Raw genomic sequence first — 20,467 nt, 5'->3', positions numbered from 1 at the left:
ATTTTTGTACCTTGATTTTGTAGCCTGCTAACTACTGAATTCTTTTGTTCATATTGGGGTTATTGTTGATTCTATTGGGTTTTCCAGATATATTGTCATATTACCTGCAAGTGGAATTTTACTTCTCCTCCAATTTTTTTTTTTTTTAAGATTTTACTTATTTATTTGACAGAGAGAGAGAGACAGCCAACGAGAGAGGGAACACAAGCAGGGGGAGTGGGAGAGGAAGAAGCAGGCTCTCAGCAGAGGAGCCTGATATGGGGCTTGATCCCAGGACCCTGGGATCAGGCCCTGAGCCAAAGGCAGATGCCCAACAACTGAGCCACCCAGGCATCCCTTCTTCTTCAATTCTTATGCCTCTATTTTTTTTTTCTCTTGAATGAGTATACTGACTAATGTATCCAGTATGATGTGAAATAGTAATGGAGATTGTGGACATTTTTGCCTTGTTCCTTACCTTCACTGGGATACCTTCAGTGTTCTTTTATTTCAACAATCCCTCTCTTTCTCTCCCATATGTATATATGTATATGTATATGTGTTATACATATATAACGTTATATATAATGTTATATATATTATACATAATGTTAAAGGACAATATATAATACTTATATAATTTATAATATATATTATATATATTGTATTAATCACATTAAAGGAGCATCCATTAATTTGTATTTTATCTAATACTTTTATTAGCAATGGTTATTGAATTTTATAAAAGGACTGTTGGACATCTATGATTTAAGTTAGACATTTTCACCTGAGAATGTTTAAGAACTTTACAAATATGTTATTATTCTACATGCTGTAACAATAGTTTCTTAGGTGATATAACACATGCATGTTTTCTCAGATCCAGGAAACCAACATTGAACCTCATGTTTTACAACCTTGAGAAACTAGATGAACAAGCTAGCTTTCTTCCCCAAAATTGTCTTATAATAATATCTTCCATTGATTAACTTTTACATAGCCATTTACTCATCAAATAGTCTTGAAAGCTAGTGTTTTAACATTAGTATTTTAAAGATGCAAGAATTAAGATTCATCGAAGCAAAGTAACTTGAGTAAGGTCAAGCAGCTTGTACCTGGAGGAAGGGACCCTGACCCCAGGACCAGCCCAGAAGCTCCTTCTGCTACACCATCCTTGAGACTTGGTAGATGCTAATTAGCCGCCAGCAGAGGGAGCAATGTTTCCATTGAAACTCTAACAAAGTGCTTGTGTGTGAGAGGACAGAGTTTCTCATTTCAGCCATGTTAGCTGATTGGAAAAATCTCAGAAGTCAGAATTTGTACCAACCTTTTTGTTGCAAATGACAGAACTGAAACTAGTCCTGCCCATCTTCTGGGCCTTTCCCAGAAGAGAACACTGGGTATAACTAAAAAATGACAAAGAGTTTTTCTAGCTAGAAAGTTAGGATGTCAGGGAATAGAACACTCGAACGAAAATAATTCTCATCCCACTCTTCCCTTCATTCCTGTCCTGACTCCCCAGCAGGTTTCTATCTTGATTTCCACAAGCACAATAAAGAACATATGAATTCAATTTTGCAGTTTTTTTCCCCACAGAAGTATGTCCACGTCATGATTCTGTGCAGATGTTTTTACATAGGGGTATTACTTCATTTTTCATATGTTCTCCAAATTTTCAGCCCAGTGTCCATGGATACTGTAGTTCTATGATGCTGGGCTGTTAGTGTGAGTATATTCTACTGAAGTAACGGATGTGAGCTCTGAGGTTGTCACATCCAAGACTAGAATTAGATATTTATGGTTTAACAGTTTTTAGGTGTCAAGAAGTTTCTCACCCTTTTACCACATTGTTAATAAATTCTAGTCTTTTATATGAAGAGAGTATAGAAGGAATTCATGAGAGTTGAAGACTCCTCTAGAATTATGTTTTTAGTTTCCCTTTGAAACTCATTTGGGCAGAAAGGGTGAGCCAGGGGCCTTAAGTAGTTGAACAAGGTAATCAAAGTTCATGTGCAAGATTCCATTTCATTTACAAATAAACCTATCACTTGTAAATTTTGAAATCCATTTCTTGGACTACATTATATACATTTATGGACTACTATATATACTACATTATATACATTATGGACTACATATATATACTACATATATATAGTATATATATATATGTATATACTACATATATACATATATATGTATATATATATACACTACATATATATATACTACATATATATAATATATACTACATTATATACATTATGGACTACATATATATGTATACGTTATATACATATATATGGACTACTATATACATTTTATTATGTATATAATATCCATAATCTCAAAATGGAAACCAAAATATGCTCAAGTATAATGTATAATTTTATCTCATATCACTTAGTTTTTTATTCTACTTTACTGACCTGCCTAAAGTACAGTATATTTCTGATATAAAAGTCACCACTCAAAATTAATGCCTATAGATAATAATTGCTACCCTAAGGTGAGTGCTCACTATGCACAAGATACCTTTCCAACAACCATTGGAGATAGTCCATTCCTGTATCTTCCCCTTATTAACTGTGTGTGCAGGTTATCCATGTCTTAGATTTTCATCTGTAATATGATTACAAAAGGATTCATCGCATGGAACTGTTATGAAAATCAGCATCTCCCCATATCCCCTTTCCCTGCCTCAGCTACTGCTTATCTACTTTCTGTCCCCATAGATTTGCTTATTCTTTTCATTTGAGTCCATTTTTTATAAATGGTGTGAGGTAGGGCTTCATTCTTTCGCATGCAGCTCTCTACTTGTCCCAGCACTATTTGTTGAAAAAACTGCTCCTTTTTTTTTATTTAAAAAAAAAATTTTTTTTTATCAATTTATCTCATTGAATGATTTTGGCACCCTTGTTGAAAATCACTTGACTATAGCTACATGAGTTCATTCTGGACTCTCAATTCTATTCCACTGAACTATCTATTCTTACTCCAGTACCCCTTTTTCTTGATTACTGTAGCTTTGCATTAAGAGCTGTCAGGAAGTGTAAGTCCTCTAACTTTGCTCTTTTTTTAAGATTGTTTTGACTATTCTGAGTCTCAGGAGGATAGTTTTTTAACCTTACCTTAGCTGGGGGAGTTTTCCACAAGGAGAAAAGAGAAAACTATCCTGGTGTGGGGGGGAGTCTTCTGAGTGATTGGACTGTTTTTTCTGCCAATCTCAGCATGGAGTATATCTCTTTTGTAGCTAAAGTGGCAGAAGGCATTTAATACTACATTAATACTCAAGATATATTCTCCCTCTGGTATTTTCCATATTACACACTTTTGTGCAGTACCAAATAAGAACAGAGATCAAGCAATAGAATTATTAACACTAGTTAGCAGTGATGCTCTAGGCTGAATCCTTCTGTTGATGAACAGGCCTGCTGTTGGCAATAAAGAGCCACTTAAGAGACTGCAGACCTTGGCAGTTTGGGCCATCTCTGCCCTCAGGAAGCTCTGCTGGGGACCCTAACCCCTGGGAATTACCTAAGCCCAGAGGTCACTCTGAGAGATCACTTTGAGTAACTCATATGACTTGTCAGCTTTGTTTCTTTTTAAGCAATGGAAGCTAATTCTTCCTGACCTTCATTCCGCAAATACTTGGGGATTTGGAGTTAAATTTAGCAAGGTTTAACATTTTGATTTTATGCACTTCCCACTTTAGTCTTTTGCCACCTCTCTATTTTTATTCTCTGTATTTGTCCTTTAGCTTAGTTTAGCTTTGTTTTTACTTTTCACCCTATCTATTCTTGACTTTACAGTGTATATTTTATCCTTTTTTATTTAGCTCTAATATTTATCCTTAATCCTTGCTTGGCTATAGACCAGACTCTCCTCCAGGTCCTCCATTGGTTTCATAGCCAGTAGCTCCCCCTTCAATTCTGCTGTGATGATCCTATCAATGGCAGTCATGATGACAAGCCCCCGGGCTCTCAGTATGGAACCACGAGAGGCTTGGTGTCTAGATGAGAGCTGCTCTCTTCCTGCCCATGCCCAACAGCTTTCTTGGCTATGCTGGTTCACTCACATTGGCATGGAGCCTCTACCCAAGAGTCCCTTTCAGAATCTCCAACTGTGAGCAGGGAAAGCCACCATCCCTTCAATTTATCTGACTCTTCCCATTCTCTACACCAAGGCCCGAAGATGGACAATGACAACACACTTCTATTCCTCCTGATTCTTTCTCTCTGCCTTTTCCCACAGCCCCAGAACTAGAATGGGCAGATGTCGACCACCACCTCCCCTTTCTGTGCTCTAGCCTTTCTACCTGGTCGTCCCAGAGAGAGTCTCTTCTCTACCTTAACTCTATGATCTCAGTTTGCAAGACTTAGAAAAACGTAAGCCCTTTCTCTCACCCCATTAACTGGGGTTCAAGCATATCGTCTTGCTGTAAAACCCAAAGAGTGTCAAAGGAGGAGTATTACTTTATTCTTGCTCTCACATCGCTTCTGTAACAGATCCAGATCTCCAAGGCTAACCAAGAAAATGGTTATACACTTGGAAAGGCACAATTATACTGTTCTCTAAATATCACTGTTACATTTTCCTTTTTTAATTGGTTGCTTCTTTAATTTGGAACTAAAATATCATGCGTTTTCTTCCTCACTAAGCTGTCACTGCCAGGCTTGTATTTTTTGTTAAAGTTTGTAATGCAGAATTTAGTCTTAAATCATGTAGGTCAGAGAGATAATTATTTTTATTCATAATGAAATCAGAGGATCACAAACATAGGTACTTCAAAATATGGATACAATCTTTGCACAATGGTTTTTGTACCTCGACTAGCCGTTCTTAAGATACTTGTAAAATTCTGCTCCTCTGAAATCACTTGATTTCTTTTTTTTAATGCTCTTGTTTAACTGCATTTAGTAACTTTCCTTTGTAGCAATTTTCCCCACTGTCAATACTCAGTTAGATGGTAAAAAGAATAATCTTAGCTCGTTTTTCATAAAGTTGAAGTCAGAGAACTTTTTGAAATTTAGCTCTTAGCTTCACAATTATACTTCATACCATGATTTCTATTTTTGGAAACTGACTTCAGTGTAGCAAAGTGGGTCAGATTATTTTCCACCAGTTGAATTTCCTTGACACAATTTCACTGAGAATGAGTAGATTACATGTGATATGTTTATGTCACCACCTATAAATGCCCATGCAAGGTTATATTCAGTATGATGTGTTGAAATGTCAGGCAAATGACCAAGTCTTTGATCTGATCTTGCCGGTTATCTAAGGCAGGGATTTTTTTTTTTTTAAATCACATAAAACAAGTTGGTTGCTTTGTTTTGTTTTCACATTTCAAGCAATCTCTTCCACATTTTGCAGAATCAAGTCATTCAATTGCTGCTACCACATTGTGCAGCAATGTATAAGCAGAGCATAGAACTGTCTGGGTATTAAGCAATGGGGCCGGATTTAGCTCATAGCAATACATCCATAGTGTTTTAAATGATAATTTGCCTAAGTGAACTCTTTAATAAACTATAATTGCCACATTTTATTTTGAGGCTTCACTTTTTAACTAGCCCTTTTACTGATTTTAGAAATCTCAGTTTTAAAAAAAACTCCAGGCTTAGTAAGAGAAAGTACACAATGCATCCAACCAATTAGTATTTGTAGTTGACATCCAGGTGCCCAGATGGAGTAGAAAATATAAGTGGACGCCTTCTCCTGTGTGCACCATACACACAGACAGTGTGGACTTTGGAACAGCGTCCCTGGCACCTTTGCTTCAGTATGATGCTGAAACACAGGAAACAAATCAAGTAAGGGGACATTTGCATCCTTGCTGACTCACTTGACAAAGACACGAAACCAGCCCCCAAAGGCAAATGCAAATGAAGAGTGAGGATATAGAGAATGTGGGAGGGAATTAACTGGAAAGATATTTTTTCCAATTCATGATAAGACTGAGCCCTGAAGAAACGTTCACATGGAGAGAGAGAACATTTAGCACCGACGCATGAATGCATAATGATAGCCACACAAATGTGCGTAAAACTTACAGGTAACAGGTTAGCATTCTTCATATGAATCCACAGCTCCTAGATCAAGTTATAGAACATTCCAGCATCCTACAAGTTTCCCTCCTGCAATTTCCCAGATTATATCCCATGCCCCCCAAAGTAATCCATATTCTGACTTTTAAAAACATAAATTTTGCTGGATCTTAAACACCACATAAATGAAATCATGCAGTACGTATTCTTAGGGGCTGGTTCCTTTCATGCAATATTCACGAGATGAATCTATGCAGGGTAACAATTCGAAATATTATCAGAAGTGCTTTTTATTCCTGGCAATTTGTTGCTCCCTTAGTCTCTTCAGAGGGGTGAGCAGAACCCAGCTACCAAAAAAAGGAAACAATGTTCGGCTTTTAGTTCCAAACTAGGCTTTGATACCCACTTTAGAGATAATAGTTTTGAAAACCAATGTTTTCATTAGCAAGTGCTAAGTTTTATTGGGCAAGAAAGGAATTTTATGTTCAGTTGAGCCAAAGCTGTAGAATCAGATAGAGTTCATTTAAAAATTAACTAGACACTAAGGAAATTTAAAAGTAAGATATGTAAGGACACTTTCTGAAATACAGGAAAGGCTTCTTTCAAAAAATACATACCAATTCTGTTTGAAGTTAGTGACTCCACTTCTCGCCTGCAGGTCCCATGACACAGGTAATTCGAATGACCAGGTGGCAACAATAACTTGCAGTTTAGTCCTCTAGGCAGAATGCACTCCCTGGGGATGAGGACCTCTAACTTGCAGAGTACAGAGTTGCAAAGACCAGGAGCCCAAAGTCATCTGGTGCGTTACTGGGCATGATGGTAAGTGAGGCTACTCCTGCTTCCAGCCATTGGTTCTCAGACACAGTGTCACATCAAGGTCTCTGATTCAGTTGATACACTACATCCTTGATGGTGGTCCCACTGTTTGCAGAGTATTGCTCTGAACTGTCACTGTGGCTGTGCTTTCAGTAGGCCGTTCCAACATTCTATCACCCCAGAAGCTTCTGGATGACATAGTATGTCGTATGAGTAATGGATCCCATGGTAATGGGCTCATTTCCTCACCTCCCTCATCATGAAGCGGGTCGGCTGTTTGAATGCTACGCGGTATAGGATCCCATGCCTTAGGTGGGGCGCTCTATAAACCCTGGGATAGTGATGCTGGCTGAGGACTCTATGGACAGGAAAGGAAAATTCACACCCAAAATTGATGTCTATTCCTATGAGAATAAATCATTGGCCCTTCCAGGATGGAGGGTGTTCAATGTAGTCAACTTGCTGAGTGGCTGGTTGGTCTTCTTGAAGAATAATGCCATACAGGGAGCTCAGCATTGGTCTGTGTTGCTGACAGGTTGGGCATTCAGAGGTGGCAGTAGCTAGATGAGCCTTGGAAAGTGGAGGTCTATACCGTCGGCACTATGCATTGCTGCCGTCCCTGCCACTGTGACCACTCTATTCGTGGGCCTGTCGTGCCGGTTCTGTAGCAGACCGAGGACTCATTAACATCAACTGGCCAACTTTTAGGGTGAACGCTTTTCGTGGGGTATTAACAAATGATACAAATACCTTCATACTTGAGGCCCACTTTCATTATGTCCATACGCTACTACCCCAGCCCTTCTTGTCTATGATCTTTTTCTTTATAGTCCATTTGCCACTTCGTGAGTCCATACAGATTATCATCCTGGACCACCTTTTCTTCCACACAAACTCAGACCTCTGTCCATTGGGAGGATTACCCTTTGTCACTGTCTTCCGAGGCCACCCCCATCAGATCAGCATCACAGTCTGAGGCTTTCTCTACCCAACTCCACTTCCTTTTTCTTTCATCTTGCATGGGATTACTACCCCTGCCCCTCTTCTCAATAAATGCCTTCCACTCCTAATTCTGTCTCAGTATCCGCTTTCCAGAGAACCCAGCTGACATGTTCTCCCTTTGGAGGAGTGGTTTTCGGGAGAATAAGGGAGGAAGAGCCGTGTGCACGTGTAGCATGAGGCTATATATAAAGAGTGAACTGTAACTGCTTCATGTCAGGGGCGGGCAGTGAGAACGAGGATAGGAGGAAGAATTCAGAATGAGAAGGGGTGAAAGAATGTAAGTCTTCTCCTCTACCCTTCAGAAGTTTTGGAAAAATTGGTGAGTTTGTCAGATTTCCCAGGTATCCAGGTATACAGGAATAGAGTCATTTTGTTTGGATGCTACAAGAAAAGGTAACCGTGGAAGGCTGGAGAATTCCTGCTACAGCAGATGCTAAATGTAGCAAGGTATTCAAATGACGCCTGGAGGAAAAGTGTGAGGAATAGAAGACAACATGTCACATTGATTAAAAAGGCAAAATCGGGGTTCGAATCCCATCTCTGCTATTCTAGTCATGTAAGCTTGGCTAATTTATTTCACCCTCGTGAGCCTCAGTGTCCTCAGCTGTAAAATGGGGGTAATAAAAGGAACTACCGCACAGGGTTAGGATGAGGTTGAAATAAAACAATGCTTGCTCGGCCCTTAGCACAGTGCCTGGCCCAGGCTACCTAGTCTGTAAAGGGCTGTTATTTTATTAAATCCGAGGACCCTCCAATATCACACGTGTCACTCTTCGAGAAATAAACGATAGCGCGCATTTTTCCCCAGAATTGCAGACATGGTTAACACTGTGCCGCCCAAACTGTACCATCTTTGCCCTTGCGAACAAATCTGTTCATAAAATAACTTCAGTCCCCCGCTCATCCCCCAGGAAAGACAAAAGATGTTGAAGAAGCAAGACCAGGGTTCTTCATTATTCCCGCACACGTAGATACATTGTTGCTGTAGTTAGGGGAACTTTCAAAAAGAGGGGCATACTCGGTGCATTAGAAAGTCTGCACTCCTTCAACCCTGTACGCGCCACATGGCAAATTAAACATCTCACATACCCCTCCGCACCATTACGCTGAACGTGTGCCATAGCGTTTCATCAGTGCTTAATCATGTGGGAAAGCCACAATGAGAAAGTGGGGGATATCTAAATTGCTTACCCCCCAGCCAGGGCCAGTTGGGGGCATACATTTATTTCCTGGTTTGTATCATGTTGATTGCAGCTGCTATCAGCAAAAGCGATCGCATTGCTGCCGGAGACTTACGAACAAAAAGAAAAGGCATCACACCAAGTAAAAAGTGGAAGGAGCCCCGGGAGAAACTTGTATTCCATCCCAGGACCGGGACTTCTGCTGTGTTGCTCTTAATTCCCCGCATCAAAGCCTTCACATCCCCTTGTCCCCCTTGGCGCAGACCTCGGCTTCCAATCCCTGTTTGCCTCAGATTGGGAGTGTATCTCGTCTCCTCAGCCGCCGGGATTCTTCTCCTGAACGCTGGTAAGGATCTTCAAAACGGTGGTCTGTACCTGAAGTGGCCCAAAGACCACCAAGCAGGAGAACTTGTATATTATATGCATTAAAAGTTTGCTTTGCTTTGTGATTTCTCACCCTAGTACAATCTTCATATATAGTAATAACCTCTCGAGCTTTTATTATGTGCCAGGAACTGTCCTCGGGTATTTACATAAACTTTTAGTGTCATCCTCATGTTAACCCTATGTAGTAGTATTTATATACCCATTTCGCTGATAGAGAGACAGAGGCTAAGTTAAGTAACTGGCTGAAGTTACTTCATCGAACCAGGATTAAATGCTCTGTTGCTAAACTGCATCCCATTGATAACTCCCTGGGGGAGACTGAATTCCAGGAGAGCCTCCCAGCCCTTCCTTATGATACTCCTTCGGGAGTCCACGCAGTTCCTTCTATTACTGAAACAGGCCCTAAGAATGTGGCTGAACGTTAGTCTCTTTGAACATGCCCGTACTTCCGCTTCTGAAACAAGTGTAATGCTTTTTTAAAATCAGGAAAACATAAAGATATATAAAAAGTAAAATGTATTAAATTAATCTGTAAGAAAGATCCTCGGGTCTTTGGCAGAAATGCACCATTCTTATTTTTAAAAGTGTATAACCTTTGAAAGCCTCATTCCCTAGAACAGCTCATTACAAATGTTGACATACAGAGGACATCACCCAGGGATCTAGTTAAACTTCACGGTCTGACTCAGAGATCTGGGTTGGAACCCCAGCTTCCTGGAACAGACTCCCAGGGGATGTTGCCGTTGTGGTCTGGGGATCCCACTTTTAGTTGCACTTCCACATCTCTATGCTGCTGCAAACATACCCAGCCTTTCGGCCACAGCAGGAACCTAACCCTTTAGCCCCATGCAGAACACTGGCGCCCTTCCATATCCCACACAAGCCCTGCTCCTACAGCCGGAGCCACCACCCCAGCCTGACTTGTTCCCTTGGGGTTCCTCGTCCTTGCCTTAGGGTCACTAAGGACTCTGGCGGATGTCAAGGGCGTTTCTCACTCCTTGCACTACATCAAGACTGATGCTCTCTACTCTCAACTGAGTCTCCAAAATGTCTACTCCAAACCTCCTCTGTCCTCGGGCTCCAACTATTCTTCCCACTGAGCAGGAGACTTTATCACTCACTTCAGAGAGAGATGTCAGAAGGCATTCAGCCTAAGCTCTGTCTTCTCTCTCCCATCAAACTCTCAAGGACTCTATAGCTACATGCATCTGTATGTCCTTTTCTGCATCAGTGGAGTCCCTCCTGCTTTCCCTGGCAACCCTCTGTCTGGCCCCGTGATCCAATCCTTCCTCGCCCTCTCCAAAACCCTCCTTCCTCATTTTCCTCCTCTCTTCTCTCTAGCGTATTCCTGCCCTCCATCTATGGCTTACAAATGCACAGTCCTTCACTAGGGGAAAAATCTTTCATGTGGTTCTAGCCACTCCTCTGAACCCCACCTCCACCTGGATGACTCAAAACTCGTCACATATGAGCACAACGAAACCCCTGACCCCTACTCCCTACCACGCCCCACATCTGCGCCTCCTCTAGTCTTCCCGTGTCAGCAATTGATTTTACTGTTTATGCAGTCCCTCAGGCCAAAAACCTAGAAATCACCCTTCATTGGTCTTTTCCTCTTATGTTCAACATCATTTAGCACATCCTATTGTAATTCTACCACCAACACATTCCCCAAATCTGACCCCTTCTCTCCATTTTCAAGGTTACCCAGTCTAAGCCAGGCTTACCCCTTGCCTGAATTACTCCGCAGCTTCTCACGTGTCCAAGCTTGAACTCTTGCTTTCTTCCACCAGCCATTCTTCACAAAGCGGCCAAAGAGAATTTGAAAGTTGTAAATCTGATCATGTCACTTCCTTGTTTAAAATCCACTAGGCTGTTTGTCCTCTTGCATGTAGAATAAAATCCGAAGTCCTTCCCTGTGCCTCTTGGATGTCTCTCATCACTTTTCCTGTAGTTTATCAAGCACCAGACACATTTTCCTTTTTGTTCCTTGAGTATGCACTCAATCCTGCTTTAGGACCTATGCACTTTTTCTTTACATAGACGGGAATGTGCTTATTTCATAACATGCCCGCCTTATTCACCTAGCAGTGAACAAGCAGGTAGTGGGCTCTAATAAAAATGGTCCTATTGAACAAATAAATAAATGAGTTTTCTATTATTCCTGGAAGCTACAAACCGGTTCTCTACTCTATAATTCACTGTAACAAACTTCTAGAATGAATAGTCTGCAACCACTGCTTCCCCCTTTCACACCTTCCCGCCCCATTGTCTCTGTGCTGTGACTTTTCCCCTTGACCTCCTTCTGAAACTGTTCCCTTGAAGGTCACTATGGTGCTTTAATCACCAAACGCAACTGACTTTTTGAGGCCTCAGCCTCCTTAAGCTGTACGCATTTGACACTTTTGACCACTTCCTTTTTCTTGTAGAATCGCCCTTCTCCCTAGGCTTCCGACAGTCATCTATAAACCACATCTTTGTCAATCCCTTTGCTGGCTCCTCTTCCTGCTCCGAATTGCCACCACGGTTCTTCCCAGTGGTTTGAGATGAAGCTGTAATGATGTCTTAATTCCACATATCCGCTTTTGGTGAATATGTCTCCTTAGACCTCAGCTCTTACTTCTTGGTTCGGGAGTCTAAGCAGATCCCTGCATCTCCCCTCCTTATTTTCAAACTCATGTCCCAAACCTGCCCTCGCTCTGTGACTTTCTTTTTTCTGTGAAGGAACTGCTGTCCTCAGAGGATCAAGACACTACAGTCCTCCCCGCGTGCCTTTAACTCACCATCTTATTTAGTGAGCACGATCTGTAGATTCTTCCTTTGAAATAGTTGTGCTCATCCTTCTCTCTGCTACCTACACATTATTACCTCCCATACAGATAAACCACAATAGTCCCCAACTGATAACCCTGTCCCTTGAGTCACTGTCCTATAAGCTCCCTCTGTCCTGGCCCCTTTTAATAAATGGCTCCCATTGCCTACAAGGAAAAAGCGAAAGCTCAAATTCATTAGCTTTACATTTGGCACAAATAGAGCCTCCAGTTAGTTTTCTAGACTTTCCTCAATGTTTCCACTTTCTTACTTTTTAAGAGATTTTCTACAAATGGAAGTATAATCTCATCACAGTGATCGTCTGTGCAGCTCATGGGCGTTAATCTTTATAAACAGATGCGAAGTCCCAGGGGGAGATGATCGAGTCTTGACTCTTTTGTGTCTGCATAAGCCCTCAGGAAATGATCAATTAAAGTTTGTCCAATCAACTTCTTTGGAAGCCTAAGACTGCTAGATTCATTGTTTGCAGGCCAGAAGAATCAGATAACAGATGGAAGAAGTAAACAATTACATTAATAAATATGATTGAAACTTCTGCGAATTTTAATATTAACAGCTATGTGTACAATCAACTGAAATTTTTGTTATATTTCTCTCATTGATGAAAAGCTTTTTTCCAAATGTAGGTAAAATTCAACTGAAGTTTCAACCCCAGAAAGTCTCTCTCATCCTTAAAAAGTGTTCTCTTGGTGCTCTATCCCATCTAATCATCAGCTATGGATCACCTCCCCTGAACAATCACATTTCTTTTTTTTTTTTTTTAAGATTTTATTTATTTATTTGACAGAGATAGAGACAGCCAGCGAGAGAGGGAACACAAGCAGGGGGAGTGGGAGAGGAAGAAGCAGGCTCATAGCTGAAGAGCCTGATGTGGGGCTCGATCCCATAACGCCAGGATCACGCCCTGAGCCGAAGGCAGACGCTTAACCGCTGTGCCACCCAGGCACCCCTGAACAATCACATTTCCTGAAAGAAAAGTACACTCCTGCTCTTTTCAAAAGTACGATTTACCCAGGTTGAACTCACATTTCTTCATGTACCACATTGTGGACTCAGTAGATACTGGACGTGTGAGAGAATGAATGCACAGACATTTGCTCTCCCTGCGTGTTCTCATCTATTAATATCGTTTCAAATACCCCCCACACAAGCTCTTGACTCCAAAATCTAAAACCTTTGACCTTTCTTCTTTGCTCCAATCCTGTAGATCCCCTGATCACCAGTGAGCAGTCACTCCTAGATTCCTAACTAGAATTCTAAACTCAGTTTTGGTTTTGGTTTTTGATCTAAGTGCATTGTTTTTTTCCACCAACTAGGCTGTTCTTTTATTCCTTATACTCGTCAATGAAGTGACCATCTTCCAGGTGCTAAGTCATAAACTGTAAAGCATCTGAGATTCCTTCTTCCTGTTGATTCTTTCCCCTAAATATCTTTCAAATCTTTCTCCTACCCTCTTTGCCGACTCATCCTTCAAGACTTCATTAACAAAAAAAAAAAAAAAAAAAAAAAAACTTTGCTCAGTTGTCAGCATTTCTAGGAAGGCTTCACTGCATAGCCCATTTCCCCTTCTTCGCGCATCATAGCACTCAGCAATCACAAGATGTTGAAGACATCAGCTTAAGAGCCCTCTGAGGGCAGAGAGTAAGGCTTAGCCACGTCTTATCCTGGCACAGTTTCTTATGTATAGTGTCCCTTCTGTAAATATTTGTTCGACTGGTGATTGAAATGGACTCTCACCGGCCTCACCCTCACTGGTGTGACTCTGTCGTGTCTTCCCTGGATTATGACAATAGGTTTGACTGCCACTATTCTTCCGGAGATGTCCAGCTCCATATACCCTTCACACTGTCCTCGGAATGCGCTTGTAAAACCCTAACGTGAACACTTTATAGAGGCCCAGGGAGCAAGAGAAACAGGAAGGGAGGCTTACCTACAAGCCTTTATCCAAGGGTCACTGTGACAGGAAGCAAATGACCAAACTGGGGCATGAGTCTTCTGGCCATATGTTGGCCTCATTTGCAAAGACAAGACAACCAGAAAACTATCTTCCTTGAGTGTCAAGACATGGACAAAAAATAAAAAATCCACAGTGATACCAGATTTGCCGTTCCTCTTCTGAATTACTACCAGAACAGAGTCCATTTAAAAGGATAAGGAAAACCCTAAAAGATTCTGATATTTCTGGTTGTTGGTCATGGAGTTGAGGTGTCTAAAAAAGCAAAATAGACATTCGTGGAGATTTCAGAGATAGAGTATTAACGAGGTTCACTTCTGCTGCCTTTTTTTCCACGTTGACTCAATCAGGACGGTGAGGGCCTTAATACTGCAAAACAAACAACCCCAAACCCCAGGGGCTTGAAACAGCAAACATGTATTTCTTGCTCACATTGTACGTCCATCGTGAATTGACGGTAGGATATGCTCCATGTTTTTGACATCCTCACTTTAGGAACCATCCAGACTGATGGAAGAACTACTCTGTGCAACCACATTATCCAATAAAGACATAACGTAAGCCACAAATGTGAGCCACGTGTATAATTTTAAATTTTTTAATAGTCATATTTTAAACAGTAAAAAGAAATAATGAAATTATTTTAATAATATCTTTTCCTCTACCCACTTTATTCAAAATAATATCTTTTCAACAAGCAATAAATTTAAAAATATATTAATATTTTATACTAAAACCCTCTATATTACTTATATTAAGTACTTACAAGCATTTTTTTGGTACGAAGCCTTGGAAATCTGGGATGTCTTCCATACTAACAGCACATCTCAGTTTGGACTAGCCACTTTCAAGTGCTCAGGGGCCACACAGTGGCTGCACGGTGGATCTGGACATTGACAGAGAAAAGAGAGCTCAGGAGGGTGGTAAAGCTACAATGAAATGCTCATTGCAAAACTGGTCACATGGAGACACCCAATCCCAAGGGCCGGGAAGTGCTATCCAGCCATGTCCCTGGGAGGGAGCTGGGACTGTGCCCTGAGCAGCCCCCAGGACTGTCACATAGGCCCCCATGAATAATAGCTCCCTGTCCCAACAATAGCTACTGTAACCATTATGTTGAAAAACTAGACTCCTAGGAGGCAATCAGAATAAGCCTTTATTTTTTTCCTCCCCCAATCCGTTCGAATCAGTTCTGTGGAGCTGGATCTTTCCCACCCTGGGACAGACCCTCAGGCAGGTGCCATCATATTTTCCAGTCTCTCTGAAGTAATAAAAAGTCCTCAGTCATTTCAAGTCACAAAACCATTTCAACTGAGTAATTAAAATGTAGCATTCCTTGTAATACTCTGAACCCCATTTAGGGTTAGGGAGTCTGTTCCCCACAGATCAGGCCTGTGAGGCTGGAGAGGTCTGTCGAGGGAAAGGGTGCGCACATGGTAAAGACCTCGCCATTTCCCTGCCCTGTGCCTCTGCCCTCGGCTCCCTTCAGCTCCTCCAGAAGTCCCGTGAGGAGCGGGGAGGCAAGGAATGAGAAAGGTTTCACTTCACTGGTACCTGGTTGGTCTCCTCTTACCTTGCTCAAGTTCAAAGCTGCCTCTTCAGGGAGGTTCTGGTTGATTTCCAGAGACACCACCCCCCGCCCCAACAACATTAGGATGCACTTCCCTCGGTGCTGCGCCTACAATTTGCCCTTCAGCCTCTCGGAATCCGATGGTCCATTTCTGTCAAGCTCATATCCCCCCTGTTCAGGCAATCTTCTTTGGCAAGATTTCTTAAAGCCTACACGGCCCTCTCTCCCTTGGGGCCCACACTGGGAAACACGCAGGCATCTTTGCCCCAGCAATCTAGGAGCACAGGCCATTTCCGGTGCAGCCCCCTCTCCTTGCCTCTGCCACCAGGGCACCTGTGAACCACAGCCTCCGGCCTTTAAGCTTTTTCCAGCCATGATCTACCACCAGCCTCTGGGCTACACAGATTCCACTGGGTACAGGTCAAGGTCAGAACCTTCTTGAAGCCCTTCACAGTCTATTTAGGATGAAGGGAAGTCCCGGCACACCACCCCCATGGGGTGGAAAGGAAAATTCCTTTGCTTTGCAATTGCTTTCCCCAAAGAAACAATCTTCCTAATTGCCAACAGATCTCTTCAACTCTTTCAGACCTTCCAGATGAAAGAAGCGTGAAGGGTTGCAGAACTGGCTTTTGGCCACCCTTTTCCAAGGTTGGGGTTTTTTTTCCTGTGCATACATCCAATGCTATCAGCAAAGTTAGGTTTTCTTTTTTAAAAAGATTTATTTATTTATTTATTTGTTTGTTTGTTTGTTTGTTTATTTTAGAGGGAAAAAGAGCATGGAGGGACAGAGGGAGAGGGAGACACTTAGCAGACTCCACACTGAGCGTGGAGCGTGTTGCGGGGCTTGATCGCACGACCCCAGCCGAAGCCAAGAGTCGGACACTTAACCGACTGTGCCACCCAGGGGCCCCAAGGTTTTAAAAGTTTTAAGCACATGTACGAGTGCACAAGTGTGTATACACGTACATGAATATACACATACCTATATACATATATGTGTTAGAGCACAGACTCCTCAGAAACCTTGAAACCAATATCAGCAGGGCAGAGATATTTCTATTGCTGTATCTGACCCTGGAGGTTTTCCTTTAAACGAACAAAAGCCTAGAGCCCAGTGTGGTGGCTGGCTGTGGCCCGGCCTGACAGGAAACGTTAGTGCAGCTGACCTAGCCGGAGTGGTGGGTGCAGTAACAGGGTGTTCCTGCCTCAACCCGACAGAGAGCCAAAAGGTGGTAAGAGCCAAATATACCCTCCGTGACAGAGCAGAGCACAGAAGCACGTGAATTCACAAGCCATTCGGCCCCGATGGGACTCTTGTGAGGCCACTGGCCCAGGGGTCTTGGGCAATTTGACCAAACGTGTTTTCTTCCTTGGCAAGTGGGCATAAAGCTGCCTTGCCTCATCACCGTTGTATAAATTAAGGGGGGAAATTGTGTGTATGTACAAAGTTCCTGGCGCTCAGGGTCAGCACTGATTAAACTCTGTCCCGTATTATAAAGGGGAAATTTAAAGAGGGGATGAAGAGCTTGAACTCTGGGGCCAAACTGGGCCAGAACTCCCATTGTGACAATTCCTAGCGATGTGACCTGGGACAAGTCACTTCACCCCTCTGTGCCACAAGCTCTTCTTCCATTAAATGGGAATAACATGGCATAGATCTCCCAGAGTTGTTATGAACGTTAACCCAGTTTCTATCTGCAAGTACTCAGAATGGTGGGTGACAGGAGAGCGACCGGAAGAGTTTGCTGTCATAGCTGCAGTGATCTCTCTAAGGTCAAGTCAGCGTACAGGAGCCTTCTGACTGTGACTAGCCATGACTCCATTTACTAACCAGCTATTTATAGAGCACCTGTCAGCACGAGCACTTGAACTAGGTGTTAGGCGGGCACTGAAAAAACAAACACTTTTCTGCCCCCAAAGACCACAAACCCTCAAACAGGAAGGATGGTTAATAACATCAACCAGCATGGTACATGACTAGATGGTACGAATAGATGGGAGAGAAATTCAGAGGCTTAGGGTCTACCTGAAGTGGAGGCAAGTACAAAGAGAGAAGGAACAGCAAAAACATTAAGTTGCATCTTGCAGGAAGAGTAAGAGACACCAAACAGAATGCCCTAGGCCTTGGAAGGGTGCGCACAAGAGGCGGTTACAGCGGTGTGATGGTCGTCCCAAGGACCAGTGATGGGACAGTATGTCTGGAAGAGAAGGCAGGAAAGGAAAAATCTGGTAGGGAATAGGCGGGGGCCAGTTTGTGAAGGGCCTTCACCCTGGGCTAGTGCCTGCCATGTCTAGGCAGCGGGGATTCAGAGTTTACTGGTAGTTTTAAACCTTAATGTTGACAAAAATTACCCATCTACTTAAAAAAAAGTAGAAGTGCAAACTTAGAGCTCCCTCTGCACACACCTGAAGTCAGAATCCCCGAATCTGAGGCTCAGGCAGGTGTTCAGTGAAAGAATCCACAGCCCCTTGTGACATTGACCCAAAGCTGAAACCCACTTCTGCAGAGCCTTCCAAGCCCGACGACCGTGAACAGCTTCCATGGCAGAGGGCTCAGAAGGAAAGGAAACGAAGATTTGTTGAGTGCCCACACTCCGTGCCAGGTGACCCACAAGCTGTGATTTCAGTTAGTCCCAACAACAGCCCTGTGAGAAGGACGTCTTGATTCTTGTCGCAGGCCTAAACAAGCTGTTAACTCACACATGTTGCAAATGCAGAAAGTCACAGACTGGGCGTGCAAACACAGGTCCTGGGCTCCAGGACCACTGCGTTTCCCGCCGTAACACATAAACCTCCCAATAAACACCCGAGTGCATTTTTCCGGACACTTAGCACACCTCATAAACACTCATCCCATCCTCATTTCTCTCCTCCAGTGGTGTCTAAATTTTACCTTTCCTGTGTCCTGAAACTGAGCCCAAACCACTGAGGGCTATCACTTCAAGCTAAGTTTATTTTTCAAAGCAGGCATCTCCTATCTTTCTCTTTCTCCCACCCTTTTCTCTACGATTTCCCCTAATCCACCCCACAGAGTTATGAAACTCTTCATTTTCAAAGAAGGACACAAAATAGAACCTGAAAACTTAAATAATTCCATTTGCGGTTTTCTTTTACCCTAAAGCTGATGTGGGGGTGGCAACAGGGGGGTTTTGTCCACGGTAGACTTCGCACAAAGTCCAAAGGACGTGATGTCAATGCTCTGTTTAGCTTTTTCTGTGTTTTTGTGGTTGTTGTTGTTTTTCAAGATTTTATTTATTTATTTGACAGAGAGAGAGAGACAGCCAGCAAGAGAGGGAACACAAGCAGGGGAGTGGGAGAGGAAGAAGCAGGCTCCCAGCAGAAGAGTCTGATGTGGGGCTCGATCCCAGAACGCCGGGATCATGCCCTGAGCCGAAGGCAGACGCTTAACGACTGCGCCACCCAGGCGCCCCTTTCTGTGTGTTTTTTTTTAAGATTTTATTTATTTATTTATTTATTTAGAGAGAAAGAGAGAGCGGGGGAGGGGCAGAGGGAGAGGAAGAGAGAGAATCTCAAGCAGACTCCGCAGTGAGTGCAGAGCCCGATGCGGGGCTCAGTTTCACCACCCTGAGATCGTGACCTGAGCTGAAATCAGCAGTCAGACACTTAAGCCACTGAGCCACCCAGGCGCCCCTTAGCTTTTCGAATGTCCACCACTAGACATCAGAGCCCTGGGAAACGGCTCATTATTTTAATAAAAGCAAGCTCCTCATTTTGAAAGCCAGCCTCTGCTGGTAGAACTTCAGCCACTGTATGTGTGTATGTGTCTGTGTGTGTCTACAAGAGACACTTCACATCTTAAATCACGACTGTATTCTCCACGTGCATATAAGATTCTCACCTTACAATGCATCTTTCTCTTTTTTTCCCAAAAGGGTGCTAGATTTTTCAGATCGAACGCTTTATTTTTCTAACTTGCTGCCAGTCACATGAGACAAGAAGATGTTTCCTTCCCTTTATATATACTTTTTTTCTTCCACAATTGATTATTTTACAATTTATTTTTCTCCCACTCTAAATTGGAATCCTGGGTAGATACTGAGCAGCCTTTCTTTCCATCTTTAAATGTTCTCCAAATGGAATTGACGGTTTGTAAATTCCTGCATCCACCTCACTGAGGGAAATGTCCGTCAGCCTGGGGTTCGGTCTCATGAGGATTTTCCTATTACTATGCCTGAAAGGACCTGAGCATGATTTCTTAACCAAATAGATTCAGACATAGCATCTATGCCTGAACTCTAAATATCCACTTTGGCAAGTGACACTTTCATTTCAGCAGGAAGGATCAACTACCCATGTTAGGAAGCCATAATGACACTTTGAATTCTCTGCATACTGCTGGGTACACATTTGCAGATGATATAATGCAAATCCCAAGGAGTGACAGTCACCTAACCTACAACGTGAATAGTGTCTTCTGGAGTAGAACAGTGCACATTCCGCTCAACCATTTATAGCAGCCCTTCAGTGGGAAACTTATTTTCCCCTAATGCAAATAGTTTTCTGTATCCTTAATAGTTTATGGCCACTGAAAGATACTTGTGCTTGCCCGAACATTATAATCAAGGTCTTGTGAATTAAAGATTAGTGATACTTATTTTTTATTGTCCCCATATTTGTATTATTCCCTGGAATAGACTGATTTTGTTTTTTAAAAAATGTCCTAAAGTCATTG

Source organism: Ursus arctos, unplaced genomic scaffold, assembly GCF_023065955.2.
Source record: "Ursus arctos isolate Adak ecotype North America unplaced genomic scaffold, UrsArc2.0 scaffold_8, whole genome shotgun sequence".
NCBI lineage: Eukaryota > Metazoa > Chordata > Mammalia > Carnivora > Ursidae > Ursus > Ursus arctos.
Note: the sequence above shows the minus strand (reverse complement) of the source record.